The sequence below is a fragment of the Coenobita brevimanus genome, chromosome 21 (genome assembly GCF_032717465.1).
Source record: "Coenobita brevimanus isolate Jiangsu-jjx chromosome 21, ASM3271746v2, whole genome shotgun sequence".
NCBI classification, from domain to species: domain Eukaryota; kingdom Metazoa; phylum Arthropoda; class Malacostraca; order Decapoda; family Coenobitidae; genus Coenobita; species Coenobita brevimanus.
The window spans coordinates 13,353,814-13,378,568 of record NC_136974.1 but is presented as its reverse complement, the minus strand read 5'-3'; positions in this window follow the sequence as shown (position 1 = coordinate 13,378,568).

Below are 24,755 nucleotides of genomic sequence, written 5' to 3'. Positions count from 1 at the left end.
GTACTTGGGTAGTGTGATGGGTAAGGATGGAAGTTTAGAGGGTGATGGATACAACAGAGAGGAGAGGTTGCTTGTTCTTTGAAGGCAGTGATAAGGAACAGGGAACTGAGCATGGAGGTAAAAAAGTAACTGCTTGACGGTTTTGTGATACCAACCCTAACGTATGGAAGTGTGTGCTGGAAAGACACAAGTTAAGAGTGATAGCAGTGGAAATGAGTTATTTGAGACGAGCATGTGGAGTTACATGGAGAGACAGACTTGCAAATGAGAAAGTGAAGGAGCGCTGTGGTGTGGATGTGATATGTGATAGAAAGCGTTAGGAGAAACACACTGAGGTGGTCTGGCCATGTGGAGAGGATAGGGAGCGAGAGACTAACGAGGAGAGTGTACGCGAGTGAGGTGGAGCGGGGGAGAGGGAAGGGGAGGCCAAGGATGAGATGGAGGGATGGAGTGGAGAGGTATACGAAAGAGAAGAGTGTGAGCTGGGAGCAAGGCAGTGAAGTGGCATTTGACAGGGCGACGTGGAGGCGATTTGTTTGTGGCCACCCCGTACGGGATATGAGGCGTCTGGCAGTTGGCAGATAGACAATATGTAGAAGGTTGATGTCTTAACCTACCATCCAGCTTCCAATGGATTGGTGGAGGGACAGAATAAAAAAGTAGTATAGGCTATGTACCACGTCACATTCTCAATGAAAATTATGCAAACTGGGATGATTGGAGCCCCCAGAGTTTAAGCATCAGATAATTGTGCAGTTAACAAGAGTATAGGAGAGAGACCACATTTCATCATTTACGGGACAGACAAACGTCTCCCATAGGAGATGTTGGAAGATGAACAGATACCAATATACAATTACGATGATTATCCTAAACTTTGCTTACATTAATTCCAAGAAATACACACAAAATTAAAGAAACAATTATTGATGTCCAAGGAAGAATTGACGGAATCATTAATATGAAGGCAAGAGAATCAAATACCAGCATTGGTGATATTTTCTATGGCATCATTCACACTAGAGACCATAAACTGTCACCGAAATTTGAAGGCCCATACAGAGTTAATCAGGAAAACAGCCAATAAGGCAGCAGTTAAGTCACTGTCGAGTGACAAAAGAAAAACAAATTGATATTGTTCATTTAAAAAAGGATCTCAAGAAATTTAGTCTGCAATTATAAAACATCCGATACTACCGAGAAGCCAAGCTCATACGATGAAAATTAACCGGAAGAAATTAACAAATATTGTAATTAATTGCTGCCGCATTCCAAACAGACAAACATAGGTGCTCCATACAGTTCTTACCATACCAAGGCATTTACATAACTTAGGAATCGATTTAGACTCCTTTTATAGGTAATACACTGAACAGGTCGAGATACATGTAGTGCTAATCACCACTTTCATCACCCTTAGCATGACTTGCTAACATCTGTGGATTAGCTATCTAATAGTTACTCTTTCGGTAAGTACAGATGAGGCGAATTATTCCATGGATCCTCCTGTTTACGATAGCAAGAGGATCTCCTCACTTATACTCTCAACGTGTAGTCATGCAGGGTGCCTGATTGCACCGACCGCCTCTACGGCTATTGTGCAGGACATAGTGAGCACCGAAATTATTTTGGACGTATTGGACGACCTACCAGTCATGTTGCAAAAAATATCAGGACCACTTAGGACTTCAGAAGTAGCATTGAGACGCCCTTCCATACATGATCGTCCTACACAGGAAGTGGCTGAATTAATACAGTTAGCTGACTGGAAGCTAGAACAGGCTAAGAACATTATTCCCACCATGATCCAGGACATCCCATCATGTTGGACTTACAGTACACAAGTAGGGAAACAAACAGCATCACAGATACACGCGACAAATGTGGTTTGTTTGATCTGGGTGGAGCAATTCAGGGGAACGTTTTTGGATTGGCTACAGAAAATGATATTGAGGAAATAAATAACAAATTTAGCAAAATTGCACAGATTCTCTCATATCAACCCAAGCTAGCTGATTCCTAGAATATTTTAATGATGATTGTAAAGAACCTAAGAAAGACAGAAAAATCAACTCAAGAAACTGTGGAGAGAGTAAATGCACTAGAAGGCAATAATACACTCTTCAATCACCTCCTAGTGATCATGAAACACACTGATATAATAATACTACATTAGACAATACTGGAGCTCATTATCAGTCTTTCATGAAAGGAATTGCTAATGTTCGTAATGGAAGGATCACCATTAGTTTACTCCCCACTCACAATCTCCATCAAATAATTGGTCAAGGCATACATAAGCATGATTTGAAGCCTTTGTTTAAAGAAAGAAATCTGATGTTATATAATTCATGTACCATTCATAACAGATTTTTTTTTTTTCAGTCTGTCAAATATAGCATTAAAAAAAAAAAAAAAAAAAAAAGTGACTTATTAGTCACCATCAACATCAACACAAAGTTATCATTGTCTCCAAGAAACAACAATTGAACATAAATGTCGAACGTCAGTGCACGTACTTCATCTTTGTTCTACATACATCTTCACGTTTCAGGCAGCTGAGACAGTCCCTTGTGAAATGGCCGTCATAAATCACGACATTCCTCACCACTGCAACTTCGCATTTGCTCCAGACAAACTCATCCATCATCAACGCATTGGACATTCACAGTTTTTCTACTTCACTCAAAGTACATCGGTTTTTGTGACTTGCCCAGACACACCTCCAGTCCATACATCAGCATCTGATTTATACATCTTACCAGATTACTGTGCAGTTCTGACACCTACACTATCCACTTTTCCGACAAAAAACCATTTTGCCATTCTCAACAAAACACATAAGTACTTCCAGCAATTACCTAGGATTAACTTAAATATGGGTATGCAAATTAGGTTGACTTCACCCAAGTCTGAAAGCATGCAGCTGATGAATCAAAGAATAAAACCTTGGGAAAAATACAGCAGCATTATGTTCAGCCCATATCATGTTTACAGCCCAGCTCCAGTTATCTTTTTAATTTTCTCCAACATATTTGCTACATTACTTTTGGCCATGCACAGAATGCTAGCCAGGATTGCTAACCTGGAATCGATGCTTAAGAACTATTTTGTACAAGTGTGTGTGTGTGTGTGTGTGTGTGTGTGTGTGTGCGCATGCGCGCGCAAGTCCATCTGACATATGTAATTGACTACTGTATACTTGCCATTGTATTACTATACTATTGTATATATATATATATATATATATATATATATATATATATATATATATATATATATATATATACAGTATATATATATATATATATATATATATATATATATATATATATATATATATATGTTATGTATGTACACTTTTTCGTTGCATTTGCTACAGTTATGTTACAATTATATTACTACAATGAGTACGATTATGATTATTGCAATTATGTTACAATTCTATGTTACTAGAATTATGCTACTTCTACAATATTATGTATTTCACTTTACCTAACAAGTTGATTGTAATGTGAAATTAATAGGCATTTACCGTATATGTTATGACACAATATTTAATGTCGTAGGTATGGCAGTTTGCGTGACCGAGCGATATGCAGGCATTAATATGTAATATGTAACTATGTCACTGTCACTATAGGCATCGGTATATGTAATGTAGGTGCATATGTCTAGTTCAGGGAAGTCATGCCATAATTCGAGACAGGAATTTGCACTACCTGATTTATCAAAAAGCCTGTTAGTTATACATGTATATATTTCATGAATACACAGTTTAACCAAACTGAACCAGTTATTTGAAGTCATGGAAAACTGCCTTTGGAAAGGTACCAGACATCGATACACCTATGCACTGGTCGCTATATAATCCCAGGGAAAGCGCTGTAAGGGCAGAGAGCCGGACAGAACAATTGAAGATGGAAGCAGGAGAGGGTAGTTAGGAGACTGGCTGTCACTTAATGTTACTCTCTTTAATCAAATCTCGATATAACTGTGTAAAAGAAAAAAAAAACTCCGTAACCCAAGAAGTGACTATAACTCACCTCACTTATGATAAAAGAATACACAGAGAGGGAAAGTGGGATAGAGAGAGACCTACTTATTTAACTCTACTTGACACCTCACCATTTTACTGGCTGAAGTCTACGTTACACTCCACTGGTGATAGAGGGGCAGCCATTACTCTATGATACACCTACAATATCTCTCTCCATCTATTTAAACCACTCGGCTACATCTGTCGACTACTGTACCGAATTCAAATCTGTCCAGTGTATTCTTTGTAAGACGTTTTAGAGAAAACCTGAAAAGCTGTAATGCTGTAACTTTACAGAAATACAGTTGTGGTCCTTCTCATTATCTAAAGGGATTATGGTTACAGTTAAGCATACAGTTAGCCAGTTATTGAGACACATGTATAATGTCCCCATGCTTCATTTATTTATTTCATACCTTCAAATCTTGTTGATATTACACAAGAAGCTTCCTTAGGTTAATCTAAATACATGTGTTACAGATGATTTGATGATTTCATGTAAATCAAAGATGATATTTTTTCGCCTCATTCACTCCCACATAAATGTTAGTGTACTGTATGTATAATAATGTTTAATGTATAGCTTTGCATAGCCATGTATAGCCATGAGAGACCTACAGTACATAACAAAATGCATGCTGAGCTATGGGGCATCAGTACATTTCCGCTGAATAGGTCATCTGAGTTCAGAGGAAGATGGAGCATGCTGGCTTTTAGAGTTTAGTTCAGCACTAGAGCTCAGGGCTGGCAAGTCTGTATAAAGTTAGTCTGCGATAAATACATTGAAACACAGTGGACATTTTGAAGTAACCTTGACAAAACCCAGCAACACATGTTCCAAATATGAATGACATTGAACTATTTTTATATGTCAGTGTTCACACGAAGTTTTTAGGCAGTGACCACACAAAAGCTGCCTTTGCATAACTACAAAGACAATCAATACCACAAATAGTTATGACGAAGCTCCCTTATTGTGGCTACAAAATCAGTAAATAGGTAACTATACTCGGTTCCACGGAGTTTGACGCACTGATTTTGCCAGCCGAGGACAGGTGGATCTGGTAACACTGCGCGACGTACTTGGGCGGTGATTGGTGGATTTCCGTTGTGTTTGAACGTGCACAGATTGACTTTGTATTTCAACCAAGGCACTCATTGATTTGTAAGATACCGGATTATACAGATACAAATTAAAACAACGATATCTTTAATGATAAATATGTGCCTTTTTAATTACTAGAGATAAACCTGAACGACAATGATAACAAAAAGTAAGTAGAGTAGCGACTGGACGCATGCGGACAAGTTAGCGACTGTGGCGGGAATTCAGACGTTCAGAGCACGGTGGTCCCGAGGTCCTGTGAAGGCTCGAATGTTTTTCCTACCATTACTACACAGTGTCACAGTTTAGTCTTCATCATGCCCTTCATTACCTCATCTGCTAATATACAACCTGACCCTAGATATGCTTAGCTTAGCTTCTAATAATTATGATTTGTGTAAGCACACACACACACACACACACACACACACACACACACACACACACCTCACTGGGGTCAATACATGCTATTTTTTTCTCAGTATATATAGTGTACATGCACATTTTCAATACCTTCATAGGTAACTGTAGCTTTAAAAATCTGCATTTGTTTGTATTCATAGTCAGATTCAGTAGAATTATTTCTTACATGAATAAGTTTGGTATTTGATTTTTACTAACATTTTCGTATCATAAGAGACAGGCATACAGACGGACACCCTATCCCTGGTCACAGTGCATCCTCAAGCATGTATCTCTGCCCCCTCGACAAAGAGCCGGGAAAGTAATGGATTACATCATTATAGAATGAACCGAATTTTTGTTAATGGTGGAAGAAAGGAAAGTAAGATAAAAGCAAACTCCATGGGAAAATAATAGTTGAAATCTGCTGCTATAATAAGACCGCGTGCAGTATAAACGAAATCAAACATAATGATATGAACTTAAATCAGTCGCTGACTTGTCCGCATGCGTCCAGTCGCGACTTTACTAACTTTTTGTTATCATTGTCGTTCAGGTTTATCTCTAGTAATTTAAAAGGCATATTTATCATTAAAGATATCGTTGTTTTAATTTGTATCTGTATAATCCGGTATCTTACAAATCAATGAGGGCCTTGGTTGAAATACAAAGTCAATTTGTGCACGTTCAAACACAACGGAAATCCACCAATTACCGCCCGAGTACGTCGCGCAGTGTTACCAGATCCACCTGTCCTCGGCTGGCAAAATCAGTGCGTCAAACTACGTGGAACCGAGTTCAGTTTATTCTGTGTTTATAATTCAGCTTGTTTCTCTCTCTTCTTTTGTTGTTCATCAATACAATAAACGGTATAAAGTTCTCGTTCAGAACATGGCTCTAGTCGAATATCATGTGGTATGTGTGCCGGGACCCCTCAGAAAAGCAAGTCCCCCCCCCCTCCATATGCTCCTTCACTGACCACATGGAACTTACTCTACTTCAGACGAGGCTTTTCTTATTAGCAAGGGTACACAGTCTATTGTGAAAGAAGTTACAGTACAAATAACAAACAGTCTACTTCTACATGCCATGTTTACACGGGTTCATATGTACAGTAAGAAGTCTCAATGGATGATTTGATTAAGCCGATGCATACTTGTAACATACTAGAATGCCAGTGTTACCAAGATACATTACAGACATTGAGATGATTGAATGTCTGCCCCCTATAAAAAAAAAAAAAAAATGGCCACTGTTAGCCATACAATTCGCCGTTTTCACTTAAACACAGATAACAGTTTTAAGTGAAGTCACAGTCTAATATTTTCGTTTTCTAACGCCTGTGAAATTACTTTGTTGTGAACATTTGTCCGTTATCACCAAATCTGATAAGTACCTGTAAGTTTCTTCTTACCTGATCGGTCCTTAAAAGTCTTATATATATATATATATATATATATATATATATATATATATATATATATATATATATATATATATATACATACAGTATATATATATATATATATATATATATATATATATAGAGAGAGAGAGAGAGAGAGAGAGAGAGAGAGAGAGAGAGAGAAATAGATAGATCGTATCTCATAACTATCTGTCTATCCACCTATATGTATGTAAGTATGAACTGCAAAGAGTAAGGTATGATACATAATGCACTGATTTTTAGCTGTAAACGTTCTCAGACAATTGTATTTAGCTGGCGAATCGTTTAGGAGGGATGGCAAGTTTCTTTAAAAACAGGCGATCACCTTGTTAAGAATCGTTCGCAGGGGATGATACCTTCTCCAGGACTAGAATTAACACATGAATGCCAAGTGCAAAGAAAAAAGAAGGAAAGAAAAAAATAATGAAAATAAAAAATGACAATCAGGTGAAAGTAGGATAAAATATGAAAATCTGAGTAATATATGCAATCCTATGTGAATGTGGTCAATGAATACAACTGCATGCTGAAACTAGATATGACAAATAGCCGGGATGAGAATCAGGAGGTATAAAGTGATGTGTTACAAACTATGCAGCTCATTGTTGTGGCTTGTACTTGTATGTACAAGGAAGTATTTTGGGAAGTTCCACAGCTGATGATTGTGAATTTATTTAGTGCGACTGTTAAAGCCTCTAGACTTGCGAAGCAGACCAAGTGAACCCACAGAAGCAAGCCATCCTTCAGCAGCAGCTGGACCACATGCTGCAACACGGTTTCACGGACGTCAGTAATTGGCGCTAGCTAGTCACGCGAGTACCTATAATAGGAGGACCCGATCGATTTTCCAGTGACTTCCGAAAATTGCGTTATTGCAATATACTGTACAGTGTATCTATATCTCTATATCTGTATGTCTGTCTGTCTGTCTATCTATCTATCTGTCTATATCAGAATGAAGGCAAAAAGATATTGGCAAGTTCCATTTTAAGACAGACCTAAGGAAAAGTGTGGTTATCTCACCAATGGACAAAGTTTTAATACCAAAATGATGCCCTAATGCATGAAAACTCATCATGCCCACCTAATAACCGTTGATAATTCCCTTGTGGATTGAAAGGACGTGTAAAAGTGACGATGTCATGTCATCTGCAAATCAAATGAAGAACATCTGGTCGACTTGGATCGTTCGTATAGTTTATAAAGCCTCTAACGTTCTTGCGGCGGCGACTTTGCGCGCCTAATGGCGGCTCTCCACGTTCCTCGATCTTTGGCAGCCTCCCTATTTAATCCTTTATCCCAGAGGTCACATTCTAAAACCTTGTCCCAGGTCTTTTTTGGTCTCCCTCTCGCAACCCTGCATCTGATGTTCATACTTCTCACCTTCCGCACCCAACTGTCATCCTCCATCCTCTCAATATGCCCAGACCATTTCAAGCCACTCCTCCTCACAAAACCAATACATTCCAGTCCCATCTTTCTCTCAACTCTTCAGTCATAATCCTAGCGCCCCCCCCTCCCCTTAGGTCCCGCATTCAAGGACTTTTTACACATCCATCTAATCACTGTTATTTATATACTTTTGTGCCTATGAATTTCTTCCCCCTTTACTGTCCAGGTCACACTACCATACAACATTACATTCCTAACACGGAGGGAGAGCCCTGTCATTGTCAGGAGAGACAGCTGCTCCCTAAAGTTCCTCCAACCAGTCCCTACCCTAGCTACAGAGCTAGATCCAGACCCACCTCCAGCATATAACATGTCCCCTAAATAGCAAAACTCTTCCACACATTCAAGAGACTCACCAGCAAGATAAATCCGTTCACACCTGACGATCTCTACATTCTCTCCCCGACACGCCGCATACACCAAGTCAGGATTATCTCATAGTCTACCTCTATTTCCACCATCTCTTATGCACCCTTTTATCACGAACATTGCACAAGATGGAGTTACATCCCACACTCTCGTGGCAAACCGGACATAGCCACACTCCCTCAGCCTCGACAGTACCGCCTCCAGCCCTAGATATCATGACTTTTGTTCTATCCGCATTTACTCTCATATCTTTGTGTCCCATATCGTATCTCTATTTCCCACTCGTCACTCAAATCTCTCTTCACTCTCACCTGGATGCGAGCACTCACATACATAGCCATAAGCACTCTAAGCAGCCACTCCTCGATCCCAAGCTTTCTCATTGCCCACTTCACCACTTTCCTAGGGACACTGTCAAAGACTTTCTCCTAATCAACAAAAACAAATTACAATTCCCTTTTCTTTCCGGTGTTCTTTTCCTGAAGCTCTCCATCAATGAATATTGCATCAGTGGTCCATTTTCCAGACGTAAATCCTAACGGCTTCTCATCAATATTCACTGTTCCTGTAATCATACCTTCTAGGACTCTCCTCATTACCTTAATAATCTGTCCAAAAGTTTTATGCCACTATAATTTTCTCTTTTCAGGGCGTCACCTTTCCCCTTGTATAAATTTACAATCACACTCTTCAGCCAGTCATCTGGGACAACATACTCATATAAAATCGTATTTATCAAAAGTGTAACTAATTAACCCCTATATCTCCTGGAGCCTTCAGCATTTCAGCAGTCAACCCAACACATGTGGCTCCTTCCCCAACTGCATCCTGCTTATTGTCCTGCTCACAGAAGCAGCATCAATCAAAGGCCAAGGGGAAAACACTGGATATGGTGACTCCAAACCTTCCCTGTTGCAGTCAAGCTCGTCATTCAACAACCGGTTATAATGTTTCCTGCAGGCGTATTTAATATGCTCATTGTTCACCACTATCTTTCCTTCATCATCCCCACACACTGCTCGCCAATGTTTCCCGATTTTCTCTCTTCACCTGATTTGTCGCCTTAAATACCATATCGTATTCTTCCTTTCATCGCTATTCAGATTATTAAAGAAAAGTGTATGAGATTCTGAGTTTGTCCTGTATACTGACTTTCTAGTCTTACGTTTGACAACCAAGTATTCCATTCTGTTATCCCCCCTTTTCCATTCTCGGAAAAGTCTTTTTTGCAGCTTCTACACCCTCATCCCATCAAATTGTTACCATGACTTGGAGGACCCCTTGTCCATCCACACACTGAATCAGTTACTCTTAGGAAACTGTTATTGAGAGCTCTGTACTCTTCATTAACACTTTTGCCAACAGTTCCCTACTCAGTCACAGCTCTACTCATCCCTCTGTAGAAAGTATCCCTTAGTGCTTGGTTTTTTAACTTCCATATTTTCCTCATGGGTGCATAGTTCCACTTCTTCACCATCCGCTCCTTAAGCACAATGTCTCATATCAGTAATCTGTGTTGTTGTTCACTGTCATCGCTCCCTATAACTTTAACGTCGCTTCTATCAGCCCTCCTGTCCAGGAAATAGTCAGCCTGGCTAATATTTCCCCCAGACTGATATGTAATCAACTTTTTCTCTCTTTTCCTAAAATGCATGTTGTACACAGTGATGTTCAGTGCCTCCCCAAATTCGTGTATTCTTTCCCCTTTCACATTCCTCGTACCATTTGCGCATCTCCCATGTACTCTCTTATCCTTGAGCTGCTCCACCCTCATGACCACTTAACTTTCCTCCCAAAACTACACTCTCATCATCTCCCAACCACACGTATCAAGTCATCCCAGAATCTATCTTTTTCTACATCATCCAAGCCAGCAAGTAGGCTACTAATCTGTAATTCATACGAAGAACATCTGGTTGAGTTAGATGCAGGGTACTTAACAGATGTCATGTGCAAACTTATTTGCCAACCCGTTCAGATGAGTGCTCATCCAAGATTAATGTACAATACTTAACGTCGCATTTTCCACCGTCACCAGAGGCAACAGTCTCAACGATCTCAACCGGAATGAAAGCATATTGTGGCAACAATTTCATTTATGGATCAGAGTTTCCCCTTGTTTTGGAGAATGAAAAATCTGTAAAGTAGTACAGAAAATAAGACCACTAATCCGTTAAACCAAACTTCGTCTGCAACCTTTCTGCGGCCATGGTTTCAACCTGTCCTCATATGACTGCTTTCAGTTGAGATAATGATGTATTTCATCCATGCCTACAGGGCTCAAAACAGAGCCACAGAACGGTATATTACTCCAGTCGGAAATAGAAGGAAAGGTTAGTAGAGAAAAGTAAGCAACGAACAGACAGCCATTTCGGCTAATGAGGGAATTTTGTATTCACTGATATTACCCAGATTATCTCTGAAATACTGTTCCTGAGAGGAAAATTAAATTCACCTTCGTTTAGAAAGCATTGCCGCATTCTAACCTTTACTCACAAACAAAATAATGTATAAGTGTATACTTGCTTACCCAGTGTCATAATACAGCAAGGAGGCAAAACTACTTGAACGCTAGACCAGAAAGCCAAACCAGCCCCTTGTCCTACTTTTCAATGAAAAATTTCTTGATGTTCACATACTGAAACAGGCAACGCTATCCTGTTGCAACACTCTGCCTGACCAAGCACATAGCCCACCTCCCTGCACACCTAACCAAGCGCATAACGGCCCTCACGCCCCAAGTCTTTTCATTTAAAGGTGGGCGTAAGGAGAACGCCCTGAGGACATATAATCTGAGTCCTTCAGATTTCTTGCGCAGGTTGCATTGAAATCTCCAGATTTTTTTACTTGCTAATTATACAGTATATATATATATATATATATATATATATATATATATATATATATATATATATATATATATATATATATATATATATATCAACTAACTAAGACACAACATTCTACGTATCAAAAGGCACCAGTTCACTATAAGACATATAACTATGTGAAATTTCATGACTCCATAGTGAATACTTTCTGAGTTCTGGCCCGGAAATGAAATCTCTACGACCAGCCAGCCACCCTGCTGCCCAACTCTATGAACGGACACCTATTGATCCCAGTGATAACAATACCCCCCTGTGACTTTGTCAGGTGGAGGGTAAAAAACTTAATGCACATGTAGCTTCCAAGAATGAGAACACCATCAAGAAAACTCTCTCCAAGAATAGCCCATCAAACTATTCAAGTGTAATAATTTTATATCGTACACTCTGGAAAAGACTTGGACATCATAAGTACAGTGTAAGGAAGAACAGAGTAGTGGCGTATTCCAGCACGAAGTGTCCAGTGACGTAACACTAATTGGGCGGGTTCTAAGATACTAGCAAGGTCAAAATGCTTCGATGAAAGAAATAACCATGCTTAATATCTGCCGTATATGAGCATAATGTAAACATGAGCTATGGCCGTTTTAAATGTGATGAATTAACAGAAATAATTGTAAAGCAGTGCCGCCTAGACTAACATATGTTGTACAGGCTTGCTATGGCTTGGATTTAAGTTCAGCCGAGGTGAGATGAGGTGAGGTGAGGTCAAGGTATGTCAGGTCGTCAGGCACCCCTGTCTTCTGTGTGCCCCTCCCTGCCGCAGGAGTGGATATAAGACATCCGCCCTAATGTCTCTGCATTACTCTGAGGAGGTATTATATGAAAGCACTTATTGTCGCTATTTTCATTTCTCCTGTGGTCAATTTGCATATGTGTGTGTGTGTATATATATATATATATATATATATATATATATATATATATATATATATATATATATATATATATATGTATACCATATATATATATATATATATACTGTATATATATATATATATATATATATATATACTGTATATATATATATATATATATATATATATATATATATATATATATATATATATATACTGTATATATATATATATATATATATATATATATATATATATATATATATATATATATATATATATATATATACTGTATATATACTGTATATATATATACTGTATATATATATATATATATATATACTGTATATATACTGTATATATATATACTGTATATATATATATATATATATATATATATATATATATATATATATATACAGTATATATATATATATATATATATACTGTATATATATATATATATATATATATATATATATATATATATATATATATATATATACTGTATATATATATATATATATATATATATATATATATATATATATATATATATATATATCGTTTTCGTTTTCGTTTTTAAAGGCTCCAACATGCTTGCATGTGTCGGCCTTGGTCACCTAATGGCGGCTCTCCATGCTGCACGATCCATTGCAGCCTCCCTGTTCAGTCCCTTAACCCTAAGGTCACACTTAATGACCTCGTCCCATGTCTTTCTCGGTCTACCCCTCATAACCCCACCCCCAATATTAACACTTCTCACCTTCCTCACCCAACTATCATCCCCCATCCTCTCCACATGTCCAAACCACCTTAATCTACCTCTCCTCATCACAACACCAATACACTCCAGTCCCATCCTACCTCTCAACTCTTCCATTGTAAACCCAGCCCCTCCAGGCCTTGGACGCAGGGACGCACTGCACATCCACCTAATCATTGTCATTTCTGTACGTCTGAGCCGGCGAATGTCTTCCTCCTTCACTGCCCAGGTCTCACTGCCATACAGCATTACACTCCTAACACACGCTGCATACAAAGACCCCTTAGCACGTAGGGAGAGCCCCCTCAATGTCAGGAGAGAGGCAAGAGCTCCCTGAACTTCTTCCAACCACTTCTCACCCTAGCCACAGAGCTAGCTCCAGCCCCACCTCCAGCACACAACATGTCTCCTAAATAACAAAACTCTTCCACACACTCAAGAGATTCACCAGCAAGTTCAATTCTTTCACGTCTGACGATCTCCACCTGCTCACCCCGGCACGCCGTACACATAAAATCAGCATTATCTCGCAGTCTACCTCTGATACCACTACATCTCTTATGCATCCATTTATCACACACACCGCACAAGATGGAATTACTTCCCACGCCCTTGTGGCAAACTGCACATGGCCACTCTCCCTCGTCTTTGACAGTACCGCCACCAACCCTAGATATCATCACTTTTGTTTTATCTGCATTTACCCTTAAACCCTTTTGCCCCATACCATCTCTCCACTTCCTAAACCTTTCCTCCGCCTCCCTTTCATTCTCTGCAATCAACACCAAATCATCAGCATACAACAACTCCCACGGGAGTCCGTTTCTAAAGTCACGTGAAAGGGCTTCAAGTACCATGATAAACAACATGGGACTCAAGACTGACCCCTGATGCACACCAACATTCACGGAAAACTCATCACTCAAATCTCCATTCACTCTCACCTGCGTGTGAGCACCCACATACATGGCCATAACCACCCTAACCAGCCACTCCTCCAAGCCAAGCTTTCTCATTGCCCACTTCACCACCTCTCTAGGGACTCTGTCAAAAGGCCTTTTCCAAATCAACAAAAACAAAATAAAGATCCCTTCTCCTACCAATATATTTTTCCTGAAGCTGTCGAACAATGAATATGGCATCAGTGGTCCCCCTACCTGGCATAAACCCAAACTGCATCTCATCAATATTCACTCTTTCTCTAATCATACCTTCTAAAACTCTCTCCATTACCTTCATTATCTGATCTAAAAGCTTTATACCTCTATAATTCCCTCTTTCCAGGGCATCACCCTTCCCTTTATACACATTTACAATTACACTCTTCAGCCAATCATCTGGGACAACACACTCATAAATAATCCTATTTATCAGGTCAGTGACTAAACTCACCCCTATATCGCCTGAGGCCTTCAACATTTCGGCAGACCACCCAGACACACCAGCAGCCTTCCCCACACACATCCTGACCGATGCCTCACTCACAGTAGCAGTATCAATCAAAGGCCAAGGGCCAGACACTGGATCTGCTGGCTCCAAACCTTCCCTGTCCCAGTCAAACTCCTCATTCAACAACCGGTTATAATGCTCTCTCCATGCATCTTTAATATCCTCACTGTTCACCACTACCCTTCCTTCATCATTCTTCACACACTGCTCACCTATGATATCCCGATTATCCCTCTTCACCTGACCTGCCACCCTAAATATATTTTTCCCTTTCCCCATGATTTAGGTTATCAAGTAATTGTCTCTGTGACTCAGACTTTGCCCTGTATACCTCTCTCCTAGCCCTACGCTTGGCAGCCAAATATTCCTCTTTGCTACCACCCTTCTTCCATTCCCGGAAAAGCCTTCTTTTCTCCTTAATTGCAGCTTCTACACTCCTCATTCCACCACCAAGTTACTTTATGTCTTGGTGGTCCTCTTGTCCAGCCGCATGTTACATCAGTAACTCTCAAGAGATTGTTCTTGAGGGCTCTGTACTGTTCATTAACGCCTCTGTCTATGGCTCCCTGTTCAGCTACCACTCTCCTCAACTCGCTATAGAAGGCATCCCTTACTACTTGGTTTTTCAGCTTCCATATTTTCCTCCTAGGTACATAAGTCCTCTTTTTCATCATTTGTTCTTTAAGCACCATATCACAAATCAATAGTTTGTGCTGCTGCACACACTCCTCACTTCCTATAACTTTAACATCCCTCACTAACCTCCTATCGGCCCTCCTAACCAGAAAATAATCTATCTGACTGCTATTTCCCCCAGACTCATACGTAATTAACCTACTGTCTCTTTTCCTAAAATATGTGTTGCACACAATCATGTCCGTTGCCTCCCCAAACTCGAGTATCCTTTCCCCTTCTGCATTCCTTAGACCATATGCACATCCCCCATGCACTCCTTCATAACCTTGGGCTGCTTCACCTACATGACCATTTAAATCCCCTCCCAAAATCACTATCTCATCATCCCGCATACCACCCACTACACGTATTAAATCATCCCAAAATCTATCTTTCTCTGATTCATCCAATCCTGCCTGTGGAGCATATACCGATATAATCACAACTATCTTTCTTCCCAACAGAATTTTCACAACCAATATCCTATCGCTTACTCTCAAAACATTCATAACATATTCCACCCATTTCTCCGCAACCATCACACCAACACCTCCATATCCGTCTGTCCTCCCCTGCCAAAACAACTTATAGCAACAGTCCTTCCCAACAATCTTTCTGGCTGATCCACCCCTGTACCGGACTTCCTGCAAACACGCCACGTCCACCCACCTCCTACTGAATGCCTCAACGACTTCCCCTGCTCTTCCCCTCAAACTTCCCACATTCCATGAACCCACCCTCATCCCCATGGGTGATTTACTGTCCTCAGGCTTGCTTTGAAACCTTTTTTGTTTTGTCATCTTCAGTATTAATAATATATATATATATATATATATATATATATATATATATATATATATATATATATATATATATATATATATATATATATATATAATGTAGGCTATTATATATATTGTATATATATATATATATATATATATATATATATATATATATATATATATATATATAGATAGATAGATAAATGTATATATATCTATATCTATATCTGTACCTATCTATCATCTATATATCTATATCTATATCTGTCTCTCTATCTATCTACCTATCTATCTATTATATATATCGTCGTATCGTTTCGTATCGCATAAAAAAGGTTCCAACATGCTTGTATGCATCAGCTTGGTTACCAAATGGCTACTTTCCACGCCACTTAATCTTTGGCAGCCTCCCTATTCAGTCCCTAATCCCTGAGGTCACATTCTATGACCTCGTCCCTGGTCTTTTTTGGTATGCCTCTTGCAATCCTTCCCCCGAGGTGCACACTTCTCACCTTTCATACCTGACTGTCGTCCTTCTTCCGCTCAACTTACCCAGATCATTTCAGTCTATCCCTCCTCATCGTAACACCAATGCACTTCATTCCAGCCCATCCACTCACCTCGTCAGTTGGAAACGTAGCCCCCTCAGGCCTCTCATCGGCAGACGCACTACACATCCATCTATTCATTGTCATTTCTGTACGTTTGAGCCCATGAACATCTTCCTTCGCTGCCCAAATCTCACTGCCATACAGCATTGCACTTCTACAACATGCCACACACAAAGATCCCTTAGCACGGAAGAAGAGCCTTCTCAATGTTAGGAGAGACAGCTCCCTGAATTTCCTCAAACCACTCTTTACTGTAGCCACAGAGCTAGCTCCAGCCCCACCTTCAGCTCATAAAATGTCCCTCAAATAACCAAACTACACCATGCACTCAAGAAACTCACCAGCAAGACCAATCCATTCACACATGAAAATCTCTACATGCACTGCACAACACACAGCACAAGCGAAATCAGCATTTTCTCACAGCCTACCTTTAACAGCCCATACTGGCTGTAGTCTTGACCTGTGGACAAGCATGCACCTTGCCCTCTCCGTATCGTATTGTAATCTTAACGCACAAAAGGGAGAGCGTTTCCCGGTGAACAGTAGAGGATTGCCACAGCGTAGTACTGGAATCCACTTGGCATTCCTTCACATGCCCCTTCGTCATATTATAGCAGCCTTGTGCAAAGAAAACTATGCAGAATTTGAAGGACCTTTTGGTGTGTGTGATGGAAATTTTAATTTAACGATTACAACATTGTGTAAAGAAAAATAAAAGCGTTTAATATTTTTATCGTTTTAAAAGACGTCACCACGTCTCCGGAGATTGTTAATTTATGACGGGATGAAAACAAAGATGAGATACTGTATCCACTTCCAATTTATTTTTCACTATTTCTACTAACCTGTTTGTCAGATATGGTGCATGATACTTTTATAATTAGTTTGATTAGTTCATGAAATGATTCCTAGAGTAAAGAATGGCCGAGTACTACCTAAAAGACGAATCGTGCACAGCCAGTTTGTTTGAATTACGAACTTTCATGTCTGTGTTCAGTAACTTTTACAAGTCTGCACTATTTTGTTTAGGCTTGGCATTATGCTACCTGTATCCAGTATTTTAAACCTCAGGTGAGCGATTTCTCTGTGAATTTTCGATGTTTCTCACCAAAAGTGAAGGTTTGAGCCAAATTTTTATTTTTTTCCAAAATTGGTCGGGATTGGGGGGGGGGGGTGTCAGTGGTGGATAATCGGTCGGGACGGGGCGGGTTATATACAGAAGCTGTCTACCATCAATTATGAAGCCAGTCTACCGTGAAATACAGTAGCTGTCTACCATCTACTGTGGAGCCTGTCCAAGGCCGTCTCTATATGAAGGCCTGCGCGTACTGGCGGCAGCTGGTGATGACGTCACATGGGGAGTCCGTTAGTGGAAGTCGGAGGGGTGAACCACAGAGTTATACATATAGAGTGCGCCACCCTGGTTTGAAAGTGACGCAACCGGAAGTGGCTCAGCGGCCATATTGGGATGCCCAGTCTCACGCTCAATTCAAAACAGGTAAGATGTTCTCGCTTCTCTGTGATCAGGAAATAAAATAAATAAATCAATCAATCATTTCCTGTGGCACCCCACGGGATGCATAGGGCCTCAATGAACTCTCTCCACCAATATTTGTCTCTTGCCATCTCCTTCACGTCCCACCAACACTCCTCTCCTGCTTCTTTTTTCATTGTCCTCAACCAGGTTTCCCTCGGCCTACCTCTACCTCTTCTTCCTCTAGCAATCCACTCTGGCACATCCTGTATTAAACTACCTTCTTTTCTGTATATGAGCCCCAGCCACTTCCAGCGAGACAGTCTCACATATTCCTTAACTGGTTCCACTCTCGTAATATCCCTTACTCTTTCATTTGTAACTCTGTCTTGCCACTTTACCCCAAGAATCCTTCTCAGTATTTTATTCTCAAATCCTAATACTTTCTGATCTGTTGCAATTGTACTGTACCATGACTCATGCCCATAAATTAAAATTGGTCTAACCATGGACTTGTAAATATATTCAAGCACTGCATCAACTTCAAGAAGAGGAGGGCCTTCATTTAGGAAATAAACTCAGGGATATCCATCTTTCATGGCACACTCAAAAGATGAAAGTAAAACTTGCTCCGCAAACACTGAGTTCTAGTGTAGCTGATGCATTAATCTTCTGTCGGGATTCATTACATCTCCCACAGTTTAAGGATTGTCAGGGTACAGTTAAATTTCTGCAAATGGCCGATAAACTTTTTGATGTACTGAACTCGAGAAACAAATTTGCTAGAGGAATGAAAGCAGCACTTCAACCTGAGACAGAAGTAGTTTCAATGTCATTCTTAGATCAAGCATTTGCTTATCTAATGACTATCACTAATTCTGATGACATCCTCAAGTACAAAACTTCTAGAAAGACACCTTTCATTGTTTTTTTGGCTGCCATTAAGAGTGTTCAGGCACTTTATAAACAGTTTGTAGGTGTAAATAAGCCACTCCAGTACTTTCTAACTTATAAGCTGTCACAGGATCACTTAGAACTCTTTTTCTGTGCAATTCGAGCATCTGGTGGCTTTCGAAATAACCCTTCTGCGTTAAACCTCATGGCAGCATACAAGAGACTCCTTCTGAGGCATGAAATAAAAACGTCAAACGGGAATGTCTCTGCACAAGACCTCACTGAAGTGCTCACATCTGCAACATCTAGCAGTGTCATGAAGAAAGCTTTAGAGGATAAAACTGAAGATATTATGATGGCAAGAAGATATGATATCATTCCTCGTAGTCCTGCCCAAGAAGATCATGATTATGTAGACTGTCCAAACTTTACAGATGTGTCAGATTATAAGGAAGCTGCAGTAGGTTACATTGCCGGATATGCAGTTAAAATGGTAAAGAGAAATATTTCATGTCCAGACTGCTTGTCTGCACTTACAGCAACAGAAATTAAGAACAATGATAAAAAGTTGTGCATTGATACTGGTTAAGGACAAAGGCGGCTTGATAAAGCCCTCTATGAGTGCTGTGTCTGTCTGCAAATCCACAGAGAAAATATTTCAGAAAATGTTGAAAAGTCATGACAAAGAGCTACGTAACATTCCCAGAATTTCCTCTCTAGTTGCATATTCTGTATTGAAAGAGACTGGTAGCACAGCATTTAAAACACATAATTCCCATATGTTTGAATGTTCACCTGATAATAATCACATTTTTTCTCTTATTAAAGCAGTGGTGCTTGCATATTGCAAGATACGTTTGCATCATCTTGCAAAAGCAACCACTGCTAAAGTAAGAGGCTGTTATGTTAGGAAAACACTAAGTTAGTATTATTTAAGAACCAGTAAGTGAGGGCACTCACCATCCACTCAATTAATGTAATGCTATTAATGAATTGGTATATGTTCGCTTCTAATCGTTGATTTTTGTGTATCCAAAGTAAAATGGTGCGTAGAGACAAGGTAAGGGGACCGGGAATAACTTTTCTTCTCACTTCATTCAGAGCGCAATAGTAATGGAGAAAAGGCTTAAAATAGCTAAAGTAATTATATTGATAACTGCTCTATCTATTTACATCAGGATATAATGCAAAAAACACTCGGGAAAGGTTAGTATTTGTGAATTATGATGAGCTGTACGGGAAGGTCGGGACTCGGTAGAGTGGGCATCCTAAGATGGCCGCCGCGCCGGGCCCGCTGGCTTCACTTATCGCCCATACCACAACACAGGGACGCGCGCTCTATATGTATAACTCTGTGGGGTGAACGCTGTCTTCCAGCTCCCCTGTTGTTACGAGTTTATAAGCAATTTTTCATGGCTTGAGGTGCCTCCATATATACCAGGCAATACACAAGTGACTTGTGATCATGCTGAGCAAAACTTTTGTCATTACTTTGTCGGTTTGTGCTGGGAAGTATAATTTTTAGTCAGGCGTCCCCGTCAGCTGGCAGAAATGGATGGCTGAATGTAAACAACGATGGGCAACTCGTTTCCAGCCGTGACGAACTTCAGTCTCTGGCTTCCCTTGGTACAACAGCCCTAAATGGAATTCCTGAGATGGCCAAACGTACTGGATATGGAAGGAAATGAGGACGGCGTTGCAGGATAAGAGTACGGTGCAGAAGGAGGGGTTCAAAACTTCCTCTACCAATGTGTGTGTCATGCAATGTCCGCTCTATAAGGAATAAAGTGGATGAACTGGCGGCCCAGTGCAAATGGAATTATGCATCCTGAAAAAAACATCAGCTATCAGCTTAACAGAGACTTGGCTTGACACAGAGAATGACCAAAACTCTTTGTATCAAATAGATGGCTTTAAATTAATTAGAAATGACAGATCAACGTAAATGGGGAAAAACGATGGTGGTGGTGTTTGTGCTTGTCAACAATCGATGGTGCAGCGATATAACTTGTGAACAAGATCTGTAATGACAATGTTGAATTCATGTCATTGTCTTTGAGGCAATTCTATCTTAATACTTGTACACATCCCACCTGGTGCTAATGTGGAAACTGCTGAAGAACACCTGTACGATGAAGTGTGCAAGATTCAATCTAGTTCTCCAGATGCAGTTATAATAATAACAGGAAATTTTAATGGCTCACATTTTGATAACTGTATTCCTCATTACCAACAATATATTGATTTTGCTACAAGAGGTGAGAATATCTTTAATCACTGTTATGACATTGGAAAACAAGAGTGTGTCTAAATAACTCGAACCATTAAGACTGTCGGACCATGATACGTCTCTATTAACACCCATTTATAAGCAAAAGCTAAAAACTTCCAAACCTGTAGTGAAATCTGTCCAGACGTGGAGTGCAGATGCATGTGAAAGTGTGAAGTTCTTTGGGACTGTTCGGATGAGACTGGGGTGTGCTGTATGATGTAAATGCTAGTACTGATTACAGTGTTGATATCCTAAATTCATACATTTCTTTCTGTGCTGATATTGTGTTTCCAAGTAAAACAGTGAAATGCTACCCAAATAAACCCTGGATCACAAATGAACTTAAACAATTTGCTGAATGAGAAAAAAGTTGTGTTATAGGCAACAATAGGACAAATGTAAAACCTTTACAGTAAAAAATTGATATGATTGTCTAATGCCAAAAAAAAAAAAGTACACAAAAAATTAAAAACCTATTTAGGTATGACACAAAGGCAGCTAGGGGTGGTCTTAGGAAAACCACTAGTTTTATAAAGAAAGCAGGCATGCCGGATGTACAGAATCCTGAAAATTATTGTAAGACCTAAATAACTTCTACTGTAGGTTTGACATCCATGACTTTTCCATACATCAACACACCATCTCTGAATTCTTGAAAACAAAAAATGATGAGCAAATACTTGTAGTTTTAACTCAGAATGACATCATGGACAGCTTGAAGAGGGTGAAGTGTAGTAAAGTGGCTGGACCCTTTCTGTAAGGAACAACTAGCTCCAATTCTGTGTGAAATATGTCAATGCTCTCTAAACGAGGCATACATACCGAGACTGTGGAAAATTTCTGAGATAGTTCGTGTTCCAAAAACCAGGACACCAAAATGCCATAATGATTATCAGCCAGTGGCTTTGACATGTATTTTAATCAAATGTCTTGAACATATTATAAAAAAAAATTTGTATGAACAGGTTAAAAATAATTTGGATACTTTACAGTTTGCTTAGAGAGAAAAGGTGTATTGAAGATGCTTCACTATCACTCCTAGATTTTGTTCTAAACTTTATGGAAAATGTCAGAACCAGATCAGTTAAGCACTTTGCAAAAATATTATTTTGTTTTTCAATTACATTTACCACCATACAGTTCCATCTTTTGATAAAGAAACAAATTTCAGTGAATGTCAACTCTTATCTTGTGGATTCATTATTTCACATATTCCAGTACAAGGATGTGAAATTTATGGGTAAAAATTCAAAACAGTCGTAAACACAGGGGCCTCCCCAGGGTTGTGTGCTATCACGACTTCTGATTACTCTTATATGGTACAAGTGATTGTAGTTGTGTACATAACTCCTGTAGGCTTTTTAAGTAGCCTACAGTATGCTGATGATACTGCGTTAGTTTCTTTTTGAAAGAACAGTTATCTTATTTGCAGACAGGAACTAGACTGTTCTACTAAATGGTGCAAGGGCAACTTCTTGGAGCTCAGTGTCCGCAAAACTAAGGAAATGGTAGTTGATTGCAGCAAGGCATTAACAGCAGAGTAACCCTTGATAATTAGTAACTATACTTAAGCTGTTCACCGACGTTTGCTTTCTGAAATACCTTAAAATAAGCTGGTGGCATCCCTACACATTCTAGGTGATACCAACTTTGACATATATTACACTATAAGTTTTCGTTTCTTTTCGTTCTTTGTTTCTTTCCTTTCTGTTTTGTCAGAGTAAACTAGGTATGACTAGACTGTTTCTGTTTTGTAGTGTTCTATGTTTCTCTTCATACAGTAGTCGTACACCCATTGCTATCACTCCTTAGGATAACAATGCTAAGCTTCAGTAGCATTATTAATTTCCTTTACTGGGTCAGTGTAACCTAACCTAATGAAAAATATCATACTTGCCAAAGGTAAGTGCTGACAGAAATAGTTATAAGAAAGTAGTCAATAAATGTAAGACGAAGGAATGAGGTAAGTCGTACGAGCAACACTAGCAGGCGAGTGGTGGCGCGGCGATCGGGCTCACCCTGTGACGTCACCAATCTCACACTCAGGCCTTCACACAGAGACGGCCTTGGCCTGTCAGCTGTCAAATACAGTAACTGCCTACCATCTACTATGAAGACCATCTACCATCAAACACAGTAGCTTGTCTCCCATCTGTCTCCAAACCTATGTCACAGTGCCTGTCTGTTGCCAAGCCTTTCCGTCACCAAGCCTGTCTGTCACCAGCCTGTCTGTTGCCAAGCCTATCTGTCAAAAGGCCTGTCTTTCATTCCCATCACGATTCTGCTGATTGTCAAACCCACTGTGACCTGCAACTCACAATCCTTTCTCACCTCTAGCCTCAAGCCAGCAGTCATCGAGACTACAGCGTCACGACACCCAGCTAGTAAACCATAAAAACCGCCTTATGCCACACCAAACATCTCGCATCTACATTTTAGATAACATGCTGTATAAATAGGTGGTGGGTTAGAGCCATTCAGTAAAATGTTTATCCCATCATCTCCAGACCAATAATCCTTATACTTTTTTTTTTTTTTTTTTTCACGATTTAATCACTGTACTTAGAACAACTTCCCAAGATCATATCTCATACTTCCTAGTTTCTTTTACTACTGTATATTCCACCATATGAACACTTCATTTGTGAATCATTTATATATAAAGATCCTTCTTTGTTAATTGTTATTGTACAGTACATAGTAGTTGTTCTCGCTCGATTCGCTCGCTCGAACACCAAATTTAGTCACAGTTTTGACCCCCCGACATAATTATGTAACCGAGCAAAAGATTTATAGCATCAGCAAGAAATGGGGACGGGTTGGGAGGAAAACTCTGTTGTACAGTAGTGAACTTATTTGGATATCACAGCCAATTCTGAAGTTACGAGAAAGATAGACCTGAATTTGGAAATGGCATAGAAATCCTCAATTTATTTAATTTCATAGACAACCCATAATTCCCAATAATTTTTCCGTAAATCGAGGAAACGATTATTATATGGCAGATTAGCGTAACAGCCAGCCGCACAAAAAGTAATGGTCTAAGGTTGAGTGAGTAGCGCAGCGTATTTTCCAAAGATTGCTGAGCAACCAGGTTTTGCCTTTTCAAAACAAATAATACCTTCTATTTGTTTTGTTTTTTTTGGAAATTTTTTACTGAATTCGAGTCAGACTAATACAATACCCTGATCGATGAAAGAAACTCTGAATTTCTGATTTCTGATTTGAATCGGAGCGCATCGAGAGATTTGTTGAAAGTAATTTTTG